Genomic DNA, 8,808 nt, shown 5'->3' on the forward strand with positions numbered 1-8,808 from the left:
GATGTGCAGCCGACAAATCTGCAGCAACTGTGTGATGCTATCATGTCAATATGGACCAAACTCTTTGAGGAGTGTTTCCAGCACCTTGTTGAATCTATGCCACGAAGAATTAAGGCAGTTCTGAAGGCAAAAAGGGTCCAACCCGGTACTAACAAGGTGTACTTAATAAAAGACACATTTATAAATCAGAATGATATCAAATCGTTGGTTCACTAAAACGTGACCCAGGACTTCGAATACAGGGGTCATAGGGCCCAATAGATCACTAAAGAGTTGCATTGAGACTCTGCATTTATAAACGTATGCCGTGAAATCGATCATTTGATTAATTCATGATAATAATAAAAAACTTTATTTGTACAGCACCTTTCATACAAGAAATGGAGCTCAAAGTGTTTTACAGCAAGAAAATACAAGCAGTGCTTCACATAAAAACAAATATCAAGGAACATTAAAAGATGTTAATGTAATTTAGAAATAAAAATAAACACAAGACAACACATTAAAAAAACAAGATCGAGTTAGAATATAGAATAAAACGAAACACATTTTAAAGGCACAGTAGTGCATAAGTACGGGCAGTCATTATTAAATTGTAATGATAGCTACCTGTATGTGAAGGCTAGATGTCGTCATTTGGCAAGAAAATAACACAACATGCAAATGGATTGAAAAGTGTTGCATTAAAAACTGATGTTGTTCTGACAACCAGCTGCACTGTAAAAAAGGATTTTGGAGGGTAGTAGTTACTATCCATGTAAATAATTAAAATTTTACTCAAGTATATTTGTCAGCAAGTGAAAGAAATAAAAATGTGTAAATTCTACCTGCACTACCTAATTGTTAACAGTAACAACTGCTGCATAAAAAAAAAAAAAAAGTATAAAAGTATAAAACCTAAAATGTACCCCCAGATATCAGCACTGCACTGCAACATGCGCATGCGTCAGCATTCAAGCGCCAAGGCTCATTTCATCGGCGGGAATGTGGACTGTCCACGGGTCGATCTTTTTCTGTATCAGTATCATAAATGCAAATATTAACTTATTCGGTGGTTAGATGCAGCGTGCTTCTGCGTCACATTAGGAATTTAAGTTTGGAGCCTCCTTTAGCCACTGCTGGTTGATCATTGGTAAGCTGATAGCTGCAGTGCTGGCGCCACAGGTGAGCTACTTAACCTTAATAATTCTAAAATGTTGTTGTGGGGGGAAAAAAAAAAAGCCTCCACGTGGTGACATTTAACACGGGCATGAATTCAATGCATTGCTGAACCTGCTGAACCTGCTGAACCTGCTGTCAGGCTCGGGAATTCAAGCTACCCAGCCAGCTATCTTGTTGGCAAATGTGAGTAAAAAAAAAAAAAAGTTAAGTTGGTAAATTAAATAAATTAGACCAGCTGCCAGTTGCAGGTTTTGCCCTGAGAAGTCAATAGGCTGTGCCTTTTGATTTTTATTACCCTGACAATTCAAATAACCTGGTGAAATACTCGTAATAAAGTGTGAAACGGGTATTACACGTTTCTTGCCAGAGTGAGTGGATGCTGAGAGCAGACATGTCCAGGCTTGTAAAGTTTACAAGTGGTAGAAAATAGGCAAGTTCAGTTTGTCCATGAATAAAAACTGTCGTACACATAGTATGATTACGTAATTATACTTAGAGGTGTCTGTATTACTATTAAGATGATGATGTACTACATTATGTAAGAGAATATACGGTTGTCCTGCAATGCCTTATATTGAAAGGTGTTTCTAATATTCTGCCCCTCTCATGTATGGTGAGGCCCAAATATTAGAAACCTCAATATAATGCTGTCCAGTTCAACACCACTGCAAATTATGACCTCAATAGTAAACATTATTAAATTAATACCTGTCTGACAGTATAATTAAACACAGAACATTCTTATGACACAAAGTAATGAACTGGTGTGTGTGTGTGTGTGTGTGTGTGTGTTATATAATATATATACAATATATTTATACTAGTTAATGCATAATGTGCTGCATCATTCGTTATTAACACCGACAACTCAATACAATATCATAATACTACTATATTATACACAACAGTATACTGCACAGTACAGTAGGGGCAGAATATTAGACCCTACTCCGGCTCTGCCGTCCTGCGGTCCTGCCCGAGCCCGCCGGGACGCGTCTCCATCCTGCGACATCTCACCAGCCTGGCCCCGGTGACAAGGACATTAGGCTTCCAAGCCCCGTTGGACCTTATTGTCTTTATGCACGTTCTGTGGACATTGATCGACCCGTCCGCTCCACGGAGGAATAAAGCTCCTGTTCTTAAGCCTGCCTGCTGTGAGTGTGCGTTCCACTTTTAAATTGCTATTTTAATTATGCGCTATTTATGCAATGGTAGTGTGTTTTATCAATATGCTGTTTATATGTTAAAATATGCTGTTTATATGTTAATCCAAAATGCTATGATTTCATGTTCAGCCTGAAGGTTAATGTTTTAACACTTTTGAAGTGTCTTGTGTCTGACTTTATTTTTTCTCCCCAGCTGGACTCATGAAAACCCATGACGAGAACATGAGAAGCAGGTGTGTATACCAGTTTTCACAACATAAACAGGAATCAGGTACCTGAACTAAACAGTGACTGAGGACCCTAAACTGAGGAGTGGGTGTGCTGCCATATTGCAAATGAATTGGCTGTGCAAAATATGTAACTTCACAACATCAAAACGATGGGAACTGTTGACACACTATAGATTACAACATGGGCATTTTGGTTGAAACCAGTCCATACCCTGTCTCCATTATGATTCCTTGCACCTTTAGGACATGGGGTGCATTACGGACACATTTGTCCAGGCCAGCTCCTCACCTTCACATGCTTAGTGTGTAATTCATGCTGTTTCCACACAGAACGACTATATTTTGAGCACCTTGGTGGCCACCTTAAAAAGAATGAAACTGTACTTTGTGTTTTCCAAGATTGTGACTACAAGACAAACATATAGACAACTTTTCACAGTCATAAGAGCCTGAAACATAGTCCACATTCGATAGAAGAGTTTAAGACTGCAGTTTTTCATGCATGCCAAAGCCAAATGCTTGAAGAAAGGGAATCTTTTGAAAGTGAAAACTATTGTGACTCAGTCCTTGAGGAGGATGAAGACTTGAAAAAAAACAATTATCAAGAGACTGGGGTTGCTCCTCCTTAAATTGGAATGCATTTTCAATGTGTCTAATACATGTATAGATGAACTAGTAGAGGAACTTAATTTCCTTTCATCATCTGCACCTGGCCCAGTTATTAAAGACTTATTATACTGAGCACTTTGAGGAAGTATGCCTGTACTTTTGAAGATTCAGTGATTTCAGAACTTGTCAAAGATCTTTGCCAGCTGAACCCTTTCAGTGCTGCTTTAGGAGCTGATGGTCCTTTAAGCAAACACTATAGGAGAGACCAGTTTATAAAGGAGCATCTCTCACTCACTGAACCAGTTGAGTATATACTTGACGGCAGTGAGAAGAAAACCTTCCAATATGTACCAATTCTCCCATTATTGTCTCAACTTGTGAACAATGGACACATTCAAGATGCAATAATGCAAAATAGAAGGCCATCTAATATTTCTTCTGGGTACACATCATTGCATGATGGATCTTTCTTCAGAGAAAACAGCTTTTTATCTGGAGTTGAACTTCAATTCCCATTCATTGTTTACATAGATGACTTTGAAGTTTCCATCACGCAAGAAGCACAAAGTCATGGCTGTTTACTGGGTGATTGCAGACATCTCTGCTACCTTGCGATCTACTCTGACTTCCATTTACCTGGCCATCCTTTGTAAGTCAGATGATGTCAACCAATATGGATACCCGAAGGTGTTGAAGCCACTGCTCCAAATCTTCCAAGATTTGAAATGCTTGGAAGATGATGGTATTTAAGAGCAGGAATGTTTCCACTACGAACTAAGTCCAACCATACCGTGCATGTCGAAGCAGCATTGTCTGACACTGTGGAAGCTCATCATTGTGGTGTAAAAAGACAGTTTACCATCTCTGAACGATTGAGTTACTTTCATGCCACGTCAGGTTATCCCCTGACGCTCTGCATGATTTGCTTGAAGGAATCGTACCTTTTGAACTGGCACTGTGTCTCGATGTCGATCAATGAAGAAGAAATACTTTTCTCTTCAGGAGCTTAATTGTTCCATCCGTCAGTTTCCTTACAAGTGGAATGACAAAGGAAACTGTCCACAAGCTATTCCCCTGACTTTTGCATCACGTAAGAGTGTCGGAGGCAATGCACATGAAAACTGGTGTTTATTGCAGATGCTAATTATGATTGGTGACAAAGTACCAGAAGATGACACAGTGTGACAGGTTTTGATGACCTTGAAAGATGTTGAGCTTGTCATGGCTCCTGTCCACACAGTTGAGACACTGGGATACATGGAAAGCAAGATCAGTGAACACCATTACAGGTATTTGGATGTGTTCCCACAGGAGAACAGGCTTACAACTAGTTTTGGACCACTTGTGGCTCTCTGGACCATGTGTTTCAAAGCCAAACACTTATTCTTTAAAAGGATTGCGAGGCATACCGGGTTATTCAGAAACATTCTCTTGACATTGGCAAGAAAACACCAATGAATGATTGCACACCACATCCATGATGCCAACACTCCTTGGCTGAAGCTGAATTATTGTTATCATGCCATATCAATCATTTGTGTATTGCTAGTGAAAAAACATCAAATTTTAACAAACCGCAATCTCTTCTCTCTCTGTCTCCCTACAGCTGATGACGATGTCCGTCCAGTTGCGAGTTATCATAGAAGAACATGATATACGAAAGTTGAAGCTTTCATCTGGAATTCCTAAAACAGTGGAAGGTCTGGTTTCAACAATAGCTGATAGTTGAAAAGCCACACTGACCAACTTATGAAGGTGCTCGTGAGCGATAATCCTCTGGCCGAGGAGAACCCAGCAGTGTCCATTGTCATAGAGGGGAACCAAGTTCTGAAGTGGGAAAACCGAACCAAGACATGTGTGCTGCTGATGGGACTCATCTATGCTCTAAACCTTGAGTATCCGAAGAAGCTCAAGTACACATTTGAAGTGTTCCAGAAACTTTTTTTGGAGCTTGATGGAGCAAAGCTGCTGAAGAAGGTCGGAGGCCCAAAGGCTCTGAAATACACTCATGGATTGAACTGTTTGCACTCAAGATCAGGCACAGACATGATCACTAAAATTATCCATCCTGATCAGACAGGACTCTTCACTGGAAGATAGTATGGCGATAACTTACGACACTTATTAAACAAAACATCCCATCAAAAGAAGAGAAATCAGAGGCAATGATTATGTCCCTAGATGCTCAAAAAGCATTTGACCGTGTATCATGGCAATATTTATTCCAAACACTAAAACGGTTCAGATTTGGCCCTAATTTTTTCAATTGGATACAAACATTATATTCATCATCACAGGCAGCTGTTAAAGTTAATGGATATAGATCACAAAGATTCACATTGGAACAAGGCTGCTCGCAATTAGTATCGAACCCTTGGCCCAGCTCATCCGAGATGATAACAAAATAAAAGGAACTGTAATACATAAAGAAGACCATAAAATATCTCTTCACGCCGATGATGTATTATATCTGACGCAACCTGCATCAACAATACCACATCTAAAGGACCTCATCTCGCAGTACGGATACTACTCAGGATACAAGGTAAACGTGGAAAAAACAGGCTATGGATGTCAACGGTAACATCCCAAGAAGTGTGAAACTCCAAAGTGGATTTAAATGGCCAAAAGACGGTATAAAATACCTTGGCATATACATCCCACCATCCTTACAGAATTTGTATGATGCCAATTATCGTAAAATAGTTCGGTGCACTAGTGGACTAGCGTTATAACCTGTTATTTCCAGTTCTAGTGAAATGAACAAGGTCATACCACCGAATACCTGGGAGGAGATGTGTACAGAGGCACACCTAGTTAAACCCCAAACCTCAAACCCCTGGAGGGAATTTACATGGAAAATACACGGTGTTCAGAACACCAGAAATAGTAGCCAAGATGGGCCGACACGTCCCAACTTATGTTGGCGGAACTGTGGAACACGTGCTGCCAATCACATATATATATATATATTCTGGCTATGCCGGAAGTTAAATGTATCCTGGAGAGAAGTCTTTGATGCCCTGAGATATTCCAACAGGACATCCCACCAGACCCCACAGTAGCACTATTGGGAGCGATACCTGAAGGCCTTCAAAAAAAATACCTTCTAAAGATACTACTCACAGCAGCATTGACGTGTATAACCATCACATGGTTCAAACCGGATCCCCCCACATACAGTATATGGATCCAAAAAGTATGGGACATCTATCAAATGGAGCGAATCACATATTCTTTAAGGTTCCAAAAGTTTATCTTTACTAAACGATGGGGTCGTGTCGCTGCATTATTAATACCATGAGAGTTATTACTATATGTTGCTCGGCCCCCTGGTTGAACTTTCATCTGTTAACTTTCTCCATACACACATTATACACCATCTTCTCTGAAAAGTATATATAGCACCTACGATAATACATTCAGGAGTGGACGATTATTACTTCGTCACCCTCTTTTTAAAATTTTTATTTAATTTAATTATTTATTTGTTTTCTTATTTCCCCAATTTTTCTCTTGGAGTAAGCACTATTTCTTGTTTGTTCTTTCTGTGCGTTGTACCTGAATATCATGTACATGTATGTGTATTCTGGCTTCATTTTCTGTTTTGTATGTTTTTTGAATTTTGGGTTAATTAAAAAGGAACTGACATGATCAACTCCCGGGTCTGACAATCATTTTTCAAGAAAAAAAAAAAAAACATTTCCTGAGTAGCTATTTTTGATTAATTATCATATTGATTAATTCTTAATAAAATCAATTAAGTAGCTGATCCTACTAACAATCAGAATGTTATATTACTCACTTTTTTTTTTTAAACATTAGTTGTATAATGTATTGAGAAATGTTAGGTAGACTTTACCTAATTTCTTTTAGTGTATTAGCTGTTAAATATAGGTGTTTTTTTACTCAAAACAAACAGTGAAATCTGCCTAAAGAAACAGAGTGCAAAATTGTTACATCACTTTTATAGGTTTCTTTTTACAGTGTGATCATCATCAGTTGCGTGCCTGGGGAAGCCTCAGTCCATATTTTTGCAGCAACCAAAAGAAGTCTGTTCTATTTTATTCCCCCAAATCAAACCACAGCTCAAGAGGTCCATCGTCACATAAACCAAAGTGTATTTGGGTAAAATTCCTGCCCCACCTTGACCTTTATTTGTCTTACAGTCCTGGTTCAGCTGTATTTCACTTTTTATCCCGAGCTAACAGGATTTACTGCATGTAAGAAATAACAGGGAGTAGTAGAGCAGTGGTTTATTTGTGTGACACTGTACAGAACAACAATCAGCGTAAACAAAGCAGGAGATAGAAAGGTTGAAGATAAAAAGAGAGTTCAAGCACCAGCACTCTGGTCTGTGACATGTGCACACAATGACCAGCAAACTGAGCAGTAAAGTGATGTAACTAATATTAAAAGTATGAATGTAAGTAGTAGTTCACCAATCTTTTAAGAAAACGTAACATTTAGAGACAAACTGCTTTTTCACTGCCAGATTTACACAACCAGACAAATCTAAGATAAGTACTCAAATAGTGTCAGAGTCACGATCTTGTTTTGTGCAGTTATTTCTCTTCTTTACAAACGCACATCCATTACAAAAGTGCCAACTGTGTCATAATGGTTTCAGTAATGAAGATGATCTTCATTACAATATGTTAAAACTCCAAGTATATTTTTGTAACATATTTTGGAGGGAAATATGTAAATTACAAGGAATGATTTAACGTAAAAGAAGTCAAATAGCAGGTAGGGTGAGCTATCTGGATCAAAGATGACTCACTTTCGACTCGACTTGTCTGATGTGCTACATGAATGAACATGTCTTCTCCCCGACAATTCTTAATGGCTGACTCATGGCTGAAGCAACGACTCGCTCAGGGCACTGAAACATCCCTTTCTTTTCGTCACCTTTGCTTAAGTCATTTATGCTCCCGCCCCATTCAATGTCCCTGATAGTGATGTAAATAATGAGGTCATGAAACATGAACTCTGGACAGTTGATCTTATAATAAAACTGGAATGAATAACGAAACAACAGCATGCACACATTACATGTTCATACACTTTATGGATTTTAATTTGACTGATGAGAATTCATTTAAAAAAAAAAAAAAAGAAGAAGAAGACTCCAGGTCCTCAGCCTCATGAGCAGCATGGTGACATAGAGGAAGAGTGAGATGATGGCCCACATCAGTAGGATTCATGTTTTGGGAACCAAAAAGATTTGATAGAAATCAGTCAAATAGCTGCTGAGGTATTTGAGTCAGGACCGAAGTGGTAACTGACCAACAGTCCTTTGACCCGTGCTGCTAGCGCGCTTAAAACTGACTTCATTTCAGTTCGGCAGAGAAACTGATTTATGCGCGTGGCTGCCACACAGCTAGCTGCTATGTGATGAGCTAAAACACTGTTAGTATTATTGAGTTTAGACAGCTGTATTACTAAAGTAATTTATACACAACAGATTAATATTGCTACTAATCTGATTAAGTCTTTACTGGTTTATTTGTTTTTAATCCTCTGCTAGTCCGTGCGAGCCAAGCATGGATGATAGTAAAGTGTTTTTATCTGGATTTTTGATGAGACATCAATCAGTACAATTCATGTCAACGGGAGTCCTTTTTGTCAAAGTAAAAGTT

This window comes from Embiotoca jacksoni, unplaced genomic scaffold (assembly GCF_022577435.1).
Source record: "Embiotoca jacksoni isolate LCO1_2020_lvr unplaced genomic scaffold, fEmbJac1.0.p SCAF_8, whole genome shotgun sequence".
In the NCBI taxonomy this organism is placed as follows: Eukaryota; Metazoa; Chordata; class Actinopteri; family Embiotocidae; genus Embiotoca; species Embiotoca jacksoni.